Source organism: Orcinus orca, chromosome 5 (genome assembly GCF_937001465.1).
Source record: "Orcinus orca chromosome 5, mOrcOrc1.1, whole genome shotgun sequence".
NCBI classification, from domain to species: Eukaryota; Metazoa; Chordata; class Mammalia; order Artiodactyla; family Delphinidae; genus Orcinus; species Orcinus orca.
The window spans coordinates 87,996,424-88,011,418 of record NC_064563.1 but is presented as its reverse complement, the minus strand read 5'-3'; the positions used below and the strand labels follow the sequence as shown (position 1 = coordinate 88,011,418).

The 14,995-nt window shown below is 36.1% G+C and overlaps 1 protein-coding gene across 8 annotated transcripts in view; it reads right to left on the bottom strand.

Annotated features, from left to right (window-relative positions):
- Window positions 1–14,630, bottom strand: part of ZBTB20 (zinc finger and BTB domain containing 20) — an 821,511-nt gene extending 806,881 nt beyond the window's left edge. For all 8 annotated transcript variants that reach the window (XM_049709898.1, XM_049709909.1, XM_049709901.1 and 5 more), the window contains exons 1-2: window positions 14,531–14,630; window positions 12,463–12,557 (exon numbers count right to left, since the gene is read on the bottom strand). The gene's annotated coding sequence lies outside the window, so the exon portion shown is untranslated. The remainder of the gene's footprint in view (window positions 1–12,462; window positions 12,558–14,530) is intronic.
- Window positions 14,631–14,995: the final 365 nt, after the last annotated feature.

The following is a 14,995-nucleotide window of genomic DNA, read 5'->3' as shown; positions in this document are numbered from 1 at the left end:
TTTAGAGTATACTGTGGTTGCTTTTAGTACAGTCAAAAGGTTGTATAAACATCACCAACTATCTAGTTCCAGAACAAGGAAATCCTATACCCATTAAACAGTCGCTCCCCATCTTCCCTTCCTCCAGCACTGACAGCCACTAATCTACTTTCTGTCCCTATGGATTTGCCTATTTTGGACATCTCACATAAATGGAATCTTATAACATGTGGCCTTTTGTGTCTGACATCTTTCACTTAGCATAGTGTTTTCATGTTTCATCCATGTTGTAGCATGTATCAGTACGTCATTTCTTTTCATGGCTGAATAATACTCTATTGTATGCATACACCACATTTTTATTTATCCATTTATTAGTTGATGGAGAGCTTCTTTGATTTGAGTTTATTCCACTTTTTGGCTATAATGAATATTGCTGCTATGAACATTTGTGTACAAGTTTTAAGGGAACATATGCTTTCAACTCTCTTCCACTTCAGAGTGGAATTACTGGCCTCATTTTCTTTTTTGCTTTTTCACCTTCCCAAGGAGTTTATGTATTATATTAAGTCTTTTGAAAGAGCCAGCTTTTAGACTGATTTTTTATTACATTTTGTTTTCCTTCATTAATTTCATATTTTAAAAAATTAATTTCCTTTTATTCTCTCTTATATTAGTGTTTATTCTAATTTCTTATAGTTACTAGATAATCCTTTATTTTCCATCTTAATAATGAAGGCCTTTAAGGCTATCAACTCTACTCCGACAATCTCTTTACCTGTTTTCAATAGGTTTTTACATAAAATATTCTCCTTTTCATTGTTTTCCAAATGACTTCCTCTTTATCCAAGAGTTATCTAGGAGTGTTCTCTTTAATTTCTAAATAATTAATAATTTTTGTCACCTTTTAGAAAAACTTCTTAAATTCTAATTATACTAGATTATAATCAGAGGATGTGCCTGCAAAATCTCTGCTTTCTAAAATTTATAAAGTTTTCTTTGCGGCCAAGCACAGAGATGTTTAAAAATATTTCAAGAATATCAGATTCTACAAATATATTGCTTCTGAGTTATAGTATTCCATTTCTCTTAGTCATTGTTTGCATGTGTTTAACAGAGCTGTCTAGACTTTTCCAATAGTTTTTACTTAACATACTTATCTACTATAAATAAGCCTGCTGTATACAGAGTTATGTGGTTATTCTCTTCATAAACTATGCCTTTCATCATTACAGTGCCCCTTTTTGATATCAATGCTGTCACTCATGTTTCTCTGTTTTCCTTTTGTTTGCCTTTGCCTGATGTCTTTTATGTCCACCATTTTACAAACAACATTTCTTTATAATTTTGACACAGGTGTTTTTCTGGTAATATAATTTGAGTGCCTTATGTTTTTAAATTCAATCTGACATCTGTTTTCTTAATGGGAGAATTTAGTCCATTACATTAAATGGAATAATGTGCCTAATTGTATATCTTCCAATTACTTATATTTATTTTTAATCTTACATTATTGTTTCCTTATTTCCCTTTTCCGTATTTTTTTGTTTGATCAAGTGGCTCTGCATTCTATTTTCTCCTTGCTGCTATGAAAGTTCTACATGATGTTTTATCATGCTAACCTTCCCTTTCTCTACTCTAATTAACAGATGTATAAATATATATATTTTTTCATGTATCTATCTTTCTAAGACAAATTTTTCCTCCACCAAGAGGTTCTATCCCCCACCCCTTTCTCCTAAATAAATGAGATCTTTAGGATACATTCACTTTTCTCCTCTTTTCTTCCTCCTCTCATCTCCCACCACTTATTTTCCTCCTTTTTTACATTCCTCCTGTCTACTCCTGCCATCAACTAAGTGTTGATAAGACAGTTTTAGTACATTAAAAATTTTCTTTACATAAGTATGATCCTTTTATTTCAAAAGTCTGAAATTGTCTATTTTATTACACATTTACTAGCCATCTATCTTTATCTCTTAAAGGAAATTATACACACAACACACACAATTATATACAAATGCTCATTATTTACCACTATTTCCTTTCCTTTTCATCTTGAAATCTTTGTCCTGGTTCATTTGTTGTTTGCTTATAATCTATCCTCAGGCATTTTCTTGGATGGGGAATAATAATTATATGTTCTGAGTTCTTGGTTTTCCCTAAATGTATTTCTTTCACCTTGGCTGGCAAATGACAACTTTCTGGGCATTGAGATTCTTGGACTGTAGTAATTTTCCTTTTGCAGTTTGTAGATGTCATTCCACTATCTTCTTGCTTCCTGTGTTACAAATAGGAAGTTCTATGATACTTCGATATTTCTCCTCTTTATAGGAGAAACTTGTTCTTTCTACTTGGGAGTTTGTTTCAATTTATTTTTAGAGTTCAGAACTGTATCTTTTCTTTCATTCAAGACCATAAATCAATAAACCCTTTCAATCCACAGACTCTGATTTTTCTTACACTCAAAGAAATTTTCTTCTATTATTTAATTATACCTCTCCTCCTTCTGTTCTTATTTCTCCCTCTATAATTCCTATTATTCACATTTTGATTTCTAAACTATCCTCCAAGACTCATCCTTTTTATTCAATATTTTCACCGTGTTTTATTTGTGCTATGTACTTTGATATATTTCTTGCACTTGGTCTTTCAGTTCACTGACTCATGTTTCAACAGTGACCATGTTCTCCGATTTTTCCACTGAGTCGCTCAATTGAGATATGTTTTTCTTAGTATCTGAAATTCTTTTTTGTTCTTTGTTTGAATATCCTTAAGTGCTCTTAATATATTTCAAAATTCAGGTTTCATTTATTTTTGCCAATAGTGCTAGTTGCTTGGAGTATGTACTCTAATTTTCCTGCCTGATCTTCCTCTCTCCCTCACTACTGGCTCCCCTTTGATGGATTGTTATTTTTCATTGATAACTCACTGGAACTCTGGTCTGGTTGTTAGAGTATCCTAAATGGCAGAAGCATAACACTTGGAGAAAAGAAATGTAGACAGTCTACCAGTTCCCTGCCAAGGCATGAGGAGGTAGATCACTGTTGCCCTATCTCTGAATTTCTTTTCAGCCTCAGGGACAGAGAAAACTCAGCCAGCACATTCAGCTACTCTGACTTTTTAGCCTACTGGGGAGACTTGGATACATAAAATAGGCAGATATTAACTTTCTCCCATACTGGTTCACAGACCTCTGAAGCCCAAGCTCTTCTTTACAATGTCTACTGTTTTCTGATCTTTATCCCTGAACTTCAGTACTATTCTCTAGTTGCTTGCCCAATTGATGGTAGAAGTTTTCAAAGCAGTGTTTCTCTGCCCAAGGTGTCACAGCAATTGTTTACAGATCTCAGTAGCAATTTGATTCAGAAAGACACTCAGGAATTGGAAGTGAAGGGGAAGATGGCCATACATAGGTCACCTTGTTTTCAGAATCCTTAATTTTAAAAATATTGAGAAAGGGGAGAGGTATGTGGGTCTGGGGTTGTCTGGGAGTTCATTATCATTATTTCCAAGAATCAATACTTTCCTCAGAAAGCATATTCTTGAATATACAAAAACAACAATATGCTCTCTTTATGTCCTTAGATACAAATTCCAAAATATACCATAGCTACTAATCACTTGAAGTACGCTTTAATGAGACCCCAGTTTTAATTATCCCAGGACATAATTATCTTTTCTTTTGGAAACAACTTCAAATCAATATGCTACAGCTTCAGTTAGTAGAGAGACAAACTATGACTTTGGCAGATCATGTAAGTCTCCCACTGTCTAACTAGCAGGTCTTATAAATATGAAAAAGCATGTCAGCTGTTATATAGGAAAGAAACATGCACCCTACACAGTGGTTTACATGACATTACCCTTCATATTGTTCATAGCCCAATTACCGTGTTTGCTTTCTATAAGAGCTAAGGATATAATGTCAATAACATTAAAGTGTTTCATTGGACTGACTTCTAAACAACTTAGATAATAAGGTAAAATTATCTAAAGCTCTGTTTTTTAATTGTGTAAGACTTTATGAACTTATCTTTTTAAGAATTAGGAAGCTCATATAAAATGCTCAAAATCTCATTACAATCTATTAAGTGCAAAAAAAAAAATACTCTGGACTGTTTGTCCTACTATCCAGATAGGAATCATATAGGATATGAAATTTGGATTTCACCCTTGAATCACTAGGTAATGTAATTCTGTGTACTCTATTCAATACAATATCCTGAATTGATTGCAGTAGATTTGCTTTACCACTGATGGGCGATAACTGATATATTTCTTTTCTGAATCACGGTAAATATAATTTTTTATTGGGACTTCTGCCATGACAGAATTTCATTAAGTATCTAAAAGGATAAAAGATCATGAGCATGTGTAAAAATGTCTGGGTCTTAGAAAAGTACAGAGAAACCCTGTAATAGGTATTAATGATTGTAACAATGCTAAATTTGAACCAGTCAAAAGAAAATAAGGAATGAACAGCCTGGTAAGCAAGTACAAAGTAATCTTTCTAGGACAGCTACAAAAGAATCTAATGAACATTGAATCCTCCAGTGTGCCAGGTACTGTGCTAAGCACCAAGGCTTCAAAGATTAATAAAATACGGTACTGCCCTTAAGGATCTGCAGTTCAGTGTAGTATAATTCTGAATGCTATCTTTCCTGGGTGATGAATGTCAAAGAATGAATGAACCCCTTTCTGCACAATAAAATTCATCATTACACAAATAATAGATAGAAACAGAGGTATGCATAATACAAAATTACAGAAAAACAGCAACCATTTATTTTTGGCTTTTATACACTCTAGCAATTCACTTTATAACAACTGTTGAGACTGTTATGTGAAATACCTGAACCAGAAAGGTCTGGAATCCTGTTCACTTTTCAGCTCAAATCACCCCTTCAACATAATATTGCCTTGTTCTCAACCCTTTGCTAGAACAAGAAAGATTATTGAGAGGGTGAGTTTTCAAAGGTATTTCTCTAAGGGTCAGATATATGAAGGGAAGGGAGGATGCAAACAACATAGTTGTTAAAAAGACTAGATACCACCAGATGTCAAAAGAACGAGAACAAAAGAGTACCAGTGACAATAAACCTAAAGGGGAAAGGTGTCATGAATAAACTGAATGCTGGTTATCTTTCTAACTTCACAGTATATTGTATTAGTGATGTATCAATTTGAAACATACAAAATGATTATTGTAATATATTTCCTAATGCACTAGAAATAAGAGTCTGAAGGAAATAACAGAGATATTGTAATAAGGAAAACTGAAGACACATAAGTGATAGTATAGTTCTTCCATTATTCTTTGACTCCATTCAGACAATCCAACTCTTCCCCACCCCTCTATATATACATAATATAGCTCAACAATGAATATTATCTCTTAAAAACTTTTGAAGTCTCCATACCTTGTAGAAAAAGGGTATGAGTATGTATACATGGCATACACATCTGTTTGTATTTGGTTTGATGTCATTAAAATTATTTGAAATAACAAAAAATCACTTTAAAAGCTTATATAATTCCCTTTTCATTAACTCATGCTGGCAATCATAAATATAATCCAAATTCATGTACACTGACTTCACCTGGGCTGATCATTTGAACCGATTACTCTGATAGAAATGCATTTTTCCTATCAAATAAAATTGAACCTTTCTTTCAGTATAGCGACAATTGAAGGAAAAGTTTACACAAGAGAAGTCTACACTCTATTCCACCTTAAGCCTGGTAGAGCCTGGCTCCATGAATGTGGGAAGAGGAGATATCAAAAGCTAAATTACAACATGAAATGAAATAAAATTAAGGTATAATTTGTTTTACCCATCAAATCCTCAGAAAAGCTAGCAGATGTTTTCTTATATTTGAAAACTGGACAGCAGACGGTAACTTGTACTATAAATGCCCCCCAGAAACAGTGATTTCAGAATTGAATGGTACACAGCAAGTACTCAATAAATGACAGCTATTCTCAGGTTTATCACATAGGTTTCTGTGCTAAATTGCATTTCTAAACTTACTGCCTAATTCTAAGTTAGTATTGATAATCATGTTTTTTGTGCCAAAACCATAGCAGTCTTTGTATCCCAGACTCTAGGTGGCCCCTATTTAAGCCAGCTGTTGGTTCTGAAACAAATCTAAGGGTGCAAAAAACAAACAATAAATGTTAGGGCCTTCCAAAGTCAGTAGGATTTACCAAAGTTTTGAGTATATTCTGTTTCTGTTCTGCCTCACCCTTTTTTTCTGCATGATCCCGATTCTTGGTTACTCAACCTGTTAGATTTAGGTCTTTTTGACCTCTGCCTTCCCAGTACTGCCAGTATCTAAAGTTCCCTTTCACCTGCTCCTACTCATGATTTCCTCCATCTGCTTTGACATCTGTTACCCAGCTCCACTGTTGTCCATCCAACCAAATCAGGCAGTGGCTACCCAGTCCATCCTCTGTTAAAACCTTCAGATAAATTCCCTCATAGAAGTTGTACTTCTAGACTGAAGAGTTAAATTTTAAAAACAAACTTTACCATAGCAACCATTCCTCCCACTTAAGCTCTTTCACTTTGTGCCTTTCTCTGGAACCTTCTCCAAATCCACTATGCCTTTCTTGAAATAAAATTACCAGTACTAATCAGGGCGGGTACTAAGTAAAAATGGTCGCAGAAGAGAGGCATGATGAGGTGGTGATTAAGAGTTTAGGTTTTCTAGAATTGGACTTGAGTTTGAATTCCCAACTGTTATACACTAGCTGTGTGACTTTGAATAAGTTACTTAACCTTTCTGAGGCTTAGCTTATCTTTAAAAATGACATAATTAAAGTGCCTATCTCATAGGATTATGAAATTAACTGAAAAAAATTCAGATATAACCAATGTCTGGTACAGAGTTAAGTGCTCATACATGTTGGCTACTGTTGTTTAGTACAAGAACAGAATGTATTTTATTTTCTTTCACTATGCTCACAACCAATAATTTTGCCAGTCTTTTTGGTACTAATGCCTTTAGAAAAGGGTCTACATTAATTCCTCAGTACATGTGCTGGGTTTCAGTTAACTTATAGTCTAAAATCAGCTTCCCTTCTAAATATCTCTTAGAATGCTTTTTTCCCCTTATTTGCATGCATTGAAGCACTCATACCACCTTTTTTGCCCTATGGTTGATCTAAAATTTTTCTTGCCATTTCTCCCAAAAGCTTAGCATTATCTAATATATTGTCGTGTTTGTTGTATATTCCGTCTATGAGGTAATTTATAAAATGTTATGAGCAGTATCAAGAACGATGGATATGTGTATGGAAGGGGAAGGAACCAAGGATTATATAGCTTTCTCCAGATAGCTGTTTCCATTTGTGAATAGGTAAAGGATTTGACGGTTTTGAGCCTCTCACTACCATTCATACTAGCAAAAGGAATGTGAGTCAATTAAAAAGAAACTGAGAGTGAAATTCTAAATCAAAACTTTGAGGTCATCATTAAATAAATACCTACAGGTAGGTACACACAAATTGCATGCAGTTTGTTTCAGATTCTTCCCACTATTCTTCATCAAAACAGAGTCAACTTTCTTTGTCTATCTTATCAGTCCTCCTATGTAAATCTATCCCTGGATGGATATAATGTAGGATCAAAAATCAAATGCAGCAGTTAAAAATTACCAGTTTTATAAGATCTATATGGAGATGGCCCCTGATTACTCGAAGTATATTTATTTTTTGCTTTAAAAATTAGGCACATAAACCAAATTTACGTTTTTCTTCGAATATATCTATCTATCCATATATTTTATAGAATTAGAAAACAACTCTGAGTTAATTCATTCTATTATTACCTGCTTTCTCTAGTTAAGCAACTTTATGCAGAGTAAAATGCAAAGAATCATGTTTATAAATTCTATTACCAATATATCTACATGAGTAAAGGTGAGCTGGTAAAAATTTATGTAAACTAATAGACATTATAGTTACCAACTATAAAAGATTATCAGTACTTAATATTGTGGCTCTTGTACTACTATGCTATGTTTGAAAGCAAGTATCATTAAAATGAAACTTTTATCCAGGACTGGAAGTAAAAAGCAAAGTCAAATATTTTACATATACTCTTTCCTGGTGCCCCCTGCACATCACATCCAGTCACGTTATCTGAAGCTAAAATAAAGACTCAAGTATCAAAAGAAAGATACTCATATTATTAGAGCTGAAAGGGACCCTGAAGGTGAAGGAAGCTAAGGCAGAGATCCAAACAAATTATGTGAAATGCTTAAGATCATACAACTAGTTGCTTGCAACATTATACCAAAAACAATATTTCCAATCTCTATATCTGAAAATTTTTACAATGTGCAATAAAATGAAAGAATTAAATCAAACATTTGAGGGATTGGCTGATAAGTTAGATGTCCCCTCAAGCTAAAAACCATTGGATTTAATGACTTCTACTTACTGGATTTTTATATTCCTAGGAAAATAAGTTTAAAATAACATAAAATTGTAAAAACTGACTAGAAGTAAAAACAGCTACAAAGAAAATTTATGCTCTTTCTTAAATCAAAACCATGGAAAAGGATATTCTTTTAATGCCTAAAGGAAGCCAGAGATTTGTGGTTGTGTGTACATGTATGGTAGTGGTAGGGTTTGTTTTGTTTTGTATTGTTTCATTTTGTAAACTGTTAGAGGTTCCTTTTGTGATGGTAATTTGTGTCCCAAAAACAGGGGTACAAAGAAAATGAATTTCTGATAATTTATAAAGTACTTAACCATATATAAATAAATAAGTCTCTAGAAACTTACTAATGTCAGTAAGAAAATGGTTGCCAATAATTTCAAAACTAAAAATCCAAGTCTTTTTAATATTGTTTGAATTTAAAATAAAGAACATCTTTTTTTAAAAAAAGGTCAAAAGTAATTGAAAAAGAGATTAAATCAATACACTTAATTCTCTAAACTGTGTGTATATTTTTCCTGAAGTGCATATTCATGAGCTGACAGTAGAGACAGGCTGGCTGCTTTGTTTGACTATAGTTCTGTTTACCTCATACTGTCAAGAATGGATTTTGACACTCACAGTATTAATATTGCTATTTTTATTGATATAATTAGCACTGCTATAAATAATTCCTTGGCCTGCCACATCTAAGAATATCATTAAAATCAGCAATATTAGGGCTTCTTTTTCTTATATGATGCCTTAGAAACAGTCTGCTGGCCCAAAGAATCATGGTGACTTCCTGATGTGGAAGTTACTGGGAAAAAAAAGTTGTCTTGTCAATAGAGACTCCTGTTTTGTGTATGACTTCACTAAATAAACTAGTTTATATTTGTTTGAAACTAAAGTTTCTTACCAATCTGCTGTTTCAATTTCACATCACACCATATTGTACCTAAAACAGGCAATCTGGATTCCCGTTGCTACTTCCCTCCATCCCCACCCCCCCAAATAGCTCAGGAATGGGTTTGAATTATGAGGCTTGAATATATAAAGCAAAAGAATTAAGACACCCAAAATTCAGAATGGGTAGGTGAAAATAAGTGTGCTTGAAGTCACTTGTATAACTGCTAATGGGTGGTCCACTTGTGAGTTTTTAATCATTACATGAAAGCAAAATCAAAACATTTTATCTTGCCTCTAGATCACATCAGCTGCGACAGTAACCTTATCTAAACCTTGAATAGTCTGTTCATAAAACTAAGTGGGATGAAAAACTAAGTGGGGTGACTGACCCAGTGCATATTCAACACAGAATATGAAGGCCAAAACAAAATGACAATAAAATTCAAAACAAGTTTGTGGAAATTTTGGGCTAGTATATTAAACCTTTCTTTGTCTCCATCACTTGACAGATGGTTAGCCTTCATACAGTCTAGTATCTCTGGCAAAGAAATGACTGTGTCTAGCCAATAACACCCCAAATTTTGACTTAAAATGCACTGTACACATACTTACACTTACCTTAAAAATATGAATATTAATTAGTCTTTATTTTATTACTATAGAAATCTGACATGTCAAGATTTTATCTTTTACTCTATGAATACCCCTTTTGAAACTCTCAACTATCTTATTATGTGGATCCAGGGTTCTAACAGCTCTTCACTTTAGATTTCATTCATTTTATGTGCTGCTTAGTAATCATGCTTTAAAAAAACTTCCCAAAATAAATTTTAATCCAAATTATTACAAAATTTACAAAGATTTAATTATCTTGTATTTCTATGTTGCTCGGGGCAAAGGTTTGGTTAGTAACAGAGTATGTTAAACAAAATCACCTGGGAACTTTGAATGCCTTCCATGTCAACGAACACAAGGCAGGACTGGAATCATTTATCCAGTAATGAAATATGTCTTTATTCAAAAACTGATCATATATAAATACATACTTACATGCACATAAGGACACATTGATCAACCATCCTTACTAGAATTAGGAAAAGTTCTTAATTTTTAACATTCTATTAACCATTCTTCCACTTTGCTTTTTAAAAAAGATTTCAGCTAAAACAATATATTCTATTAGTTACAGTCTCTGCTTTTTGTCCTAAATCTTCCTATTTGTAGCTTTCAGACGCTGCCTGGTCTATACTTAATAGCCACAGGCAATCTCAAAGTTCTCTAAAGTGCATTAATATGTACCCTTTCTAGAAGAATTGATTATGCTACAAATTAGCATAGAGATCTAGTGTAGATATAGATTCAAGCTCTTTACAGCAGGGGATGGGAGGACTGTAGGTAGGAGGATTGTGTGTAAAAAAAAAAAAAAAAATCATGCTACTTAAGAACTGAACTCACACTTGACTAACAAAATAAAACTCACTGTGATAGAGAAAAATAACGAAAATAAGAACTTGTTATTTGAGAACTATGAGCTAGGTTTTGGAAAGGTGAGACACCCACTACTTGAAGCAACAAACTTTGCTTCAAAATCATATACTCCCTTAACCAGGCACCAAGTTTCCTTCAGTTAGAAACCTAGGATTTTTACACCTACAGACTAAATGATTAAAGTAATACTAAAATACTCTGTAATGTTCCTCTTGCATTACAAATGGTCTATTAAATCAGAGAAGTGCCAATCAAATGCTTTTGTAGTTTGAAAGGTTTAAATAACAAAGCATTTTTTGCAGGCCTCTCTTTCTCTTTTTAAAGTCACCTATAAATTAATTACAAATTTCCACCTTCTCTTGGTAAAACCACAACTGTAAAAGATTTAGGCACTTGATTTTTCAGACATATTCTTAAAACAAATTCTAACTAAACAAATTAAGATATTCTAGTTTATGTTTACCACAATTTGCTAACAAGACAAAAGCTCCACAGGAATTTTACAGTAAATTCCAAGACACAGAATTTTTTTTAATATAAAATAACATTTTATTTATTTCAAAGGCAAGCTTAAAATTACGAAAAAATAAAACCCCTATCTGTTAAAAAGACCTACTGAAACATATGGAGAATATTTCATGACAATAACAAAGGGTACAAATAATACAGTAAGCTCTTCCTTCCTTATCATTGGCAATTGGTAAAATCTCCCTGCCCCTCGAACTTCTCTAAGCTTTTTTAAATCATATTCCCCCAAATGAGAAAACAGCTAAGTTTTAAAGTTTCATCCAAAACTACCTTCCTCTAGCAATCTGAAGTAACCGAAGTGTATGCGACATTAGAATGTAAACTCCACATGGGTAGGTAATTTTATCTTTTGTTCACTCTTACATCCCAAGTATCTAGAACAGTGTCTAGAACAGTTTGATGAATTTAAAAATCCATTTCAGACCAAAAAAATCACTTCAGAGAATAAATCAGAGCCCATCAAGCTCCACTTCTGTATTCCAAAAGTTTTAAAGAATCTCTTCTTACCACTTATTCTAAGATATTTCAAATACTTTGTAATTAGTTTATAAATTTTAGATCCTTTATAGGAACTTAGTTGTATCTTTTATTGTTCTTCTAAAATGACCCAATTTTTTCTAGGAATTTCAATTTGGTTGGAAGGTCTTCTGAAGACTGACTACTGAGATAAAAGTAATTCATTTAAAATGGCTTTTTCCTTGGATTTTATTCCTATACCAAGTAGTCAAAGTCGTGTTAATTTGACAGCAAGAGCAATTGTATATGTATGGGTCTCAAAAACTTCCTGACTTTACTTAGGACACTGGCATCACATCAACTAGTCATTCTGAACAATACCCCTCCTCCCCTTCCATGCACACACACACCAAAATTACAACCCTCACATGTAAGTTGTTCTTTCCTCTAGTACTCCGCTTAAACTCATATTGTCTTTCAGTAGCTAGTTGCTAGTAGCGAATGTACACATTAACTATACCTGTATTTTCTTGGTATAGTAGTTATTTCAAAATACTGGCATCTTAAATGAACTAAACAAGTAAGTATAAAGAGTTCTTCCTAAAAATGGATAAAATTTGACAATTTTTAGTCTTAAACTTCTTTCTTTAGTGTGTTAAAATTGGGACCTCACCATGAAAGGGCGTATTGCTTTGGAGGCTGGTAGCCAGTTAACTTGTCACCTGATCTTCATATGCAAAAGTTCTTTATTCCACTGGGCTGTGAGATCTGAAATCACAAAACCAAAAATACCCAACTGCTGGACTCACTGAGCAGATAATTATATTTCTAGAAAACTCACTTTTTTTCTTCTCCTCACTGTCTGAGCATGATGTATGCTCAAGGCTAAAGCCCTCCAAAATTGAGCTCAATGGAAATCACATCCCCAACCTTAAGAATTAAACCTTGAGCGCTAAGCAATGAGTAATATCAGCAATTCTTCAAGGACAATACCAAAAACTTCCTTGAGAGAAGACTACTTCCAAGAGGGCACAGTGAATGGTATTACCATGCACTATATGTGCATCAACTTTGATACATTCTGATTAAGAATGACAAAGAGCAAACATGGGCATTAAAAAAATGTAAATTGTTCTTGCTGTTGTTCTTTTCCAAGAAATACAGAAATGCAAATCGTAGCCAAAATTGGACTGGGGATGTGATGGGGTAGAACGGTGTATTTTAACGATTCCCAATCAATAGCAAAGGGTGCATGGGATTAGGAGCAACAGGTAAGAAAGTAAACCATTTATGAATTTGTCGATGGTAACGGATTATTCAATGTGTAAAGCTAGAGAATGTATTTACAAAACGGTCCTTATAATTCATGTTTTAAAACTTTCAATAGCAACAAAAATACTAACTTTAGAACAGAGCTTGCTTGAAAACACTGGGGGAATGAGTGGTCTCTTAATTTTCTTAGCAGAAATTCACACATGACCACGCAGTGAGAAAATTCCACTTGAGCAACATTTTGGTATTTTTAATGGTAAGAAGCAGTTAAGACAATTTTCACATGACTCGAAGATTCACAAATTCAACTTAGCTTGGGCCAATGCTGATGTGAGGACAGTACTTTACCCACGGGCTGCTTCCAAATTACTTCCTGCTTCATTCAGATTTTTACTGGAGAACTGTCATCCTGCTACTGACCCCATTCAACTGGGTTGGGTTAAGAGATCAGCGGATTACCGCGCTAGTTAGGGTAGCTGTACGCCATATTGTGTTTTTCGCGAATGTTTATCGTTTATGTGTGTGCCTAGCATATGTTTGTACAAGTGTTTATCAATACAACTTTTAGAAAATCCCTGCCTCCTGCCTCTTCAGCATCCTTAAAAAGGCTAACAGCTTTAGGAGGGCAGGGCGTGGGGCGTATGGTGGGAGAAGACCAGAAAGCCACACGGACAGTAATGCATTAAACAATGTAAAAGAGAGTGCATTTCTTTTAAACTTTCAAAAAGCTTCCAACCGTTTTCTCTCAGCTATGGAAAAAGCGTAAACATTTTTTAATGTTTCCAAAGGGGCCCAAAGGAGGACAGAAAGAAGGAAAGCTGTCTTCCCTTCCCATGCCCCCTTCTCTACAGTCGTAGCAGCGAAGCAGGCGGCGGCCGGTAGCTCCGGCGTCTGGAGGGGCGTCCAGCGGCTCTGGGCCAGGACCCCTCCCGCCCCCCAGTTCTCTGAAGACGCTCCAGATACTGCTAGAGCCACGGCAAGCGGGGAAGGGCGAGGAGGGAGGGGGCGGAAGACAAGCGGGCGCCTCTAGTAGCTCCTGAGCCCCGGCTAGTCCCCCTCAGCTCCTCTTCTTGGTAGCGGCAGCTCCAGGCGCGGGGAGTAGAAAGAAGGCAGAAGACACGTTTCCAGCTGCGGGACGCCCCGCCCGATCCTGGAACCCAGGACCCTCCCGCGTTCCCTCCCTCCGCGCCGGGTCATGCGAGGCCACCGCCGCCGCCCGGCGCGAGGAGGGGCGCTCGGGGAAAGGGGCCGCCGGGGGGAGGGCACCCGGGGGAGGGGGCGCGCGCTCGGCCGGCCAACAGCCCGCGGGCTCGCCACTCTAACTCGCTCCCCCAACCCCACCCCGCGCCCCTCCTTTCCTGTCCCACCGCCCCCCACTCCAAGCGCCTCGCAGACGCCCCGTCCCCCACAGCACGCACACACCCCTCCCTCCAGCCCGCCCCACAACAAATTAGAGTTTTTGGCGTTACCTCCTCGCGCTCTTTAATCTTCTTTCCTCAACTCCTAAACTTCCCCCCGCCCCTACTTCTTCGGCAGAAGGCCCACATTGGGCGCCTCACGCCGCGAACCCTCTATCTTTTCCTGCTATTGGGTTGCCCCCACGCCACTCTTGGCTTCAGTGAGCCAATAAGAATGGGACGCCCCTCATGAGGTTGCCGCCCATAAACAAAATACACTCTTCCTCCTCCCCTCACCTGTCCCCGCCCCCATCTGCCTCTTCCCTCATCTCTACCAGCTTCGATTGGGCTAGAAGAGGCCCAATCCGCTATCTCAGACACCCATTGGAGCACTGAAACTTCGCTCAGAGAACTGTTAACAGGCGATTGGTCAGCAGTCTTTCCGCTCCCCCCCTCACTCCGCCGCACCTTCGTCCACTCTGGAGAGGTCAGTCATATCTCGTTGTTCAGTGATCCGAGAGGTGGGAGGCTATTGGT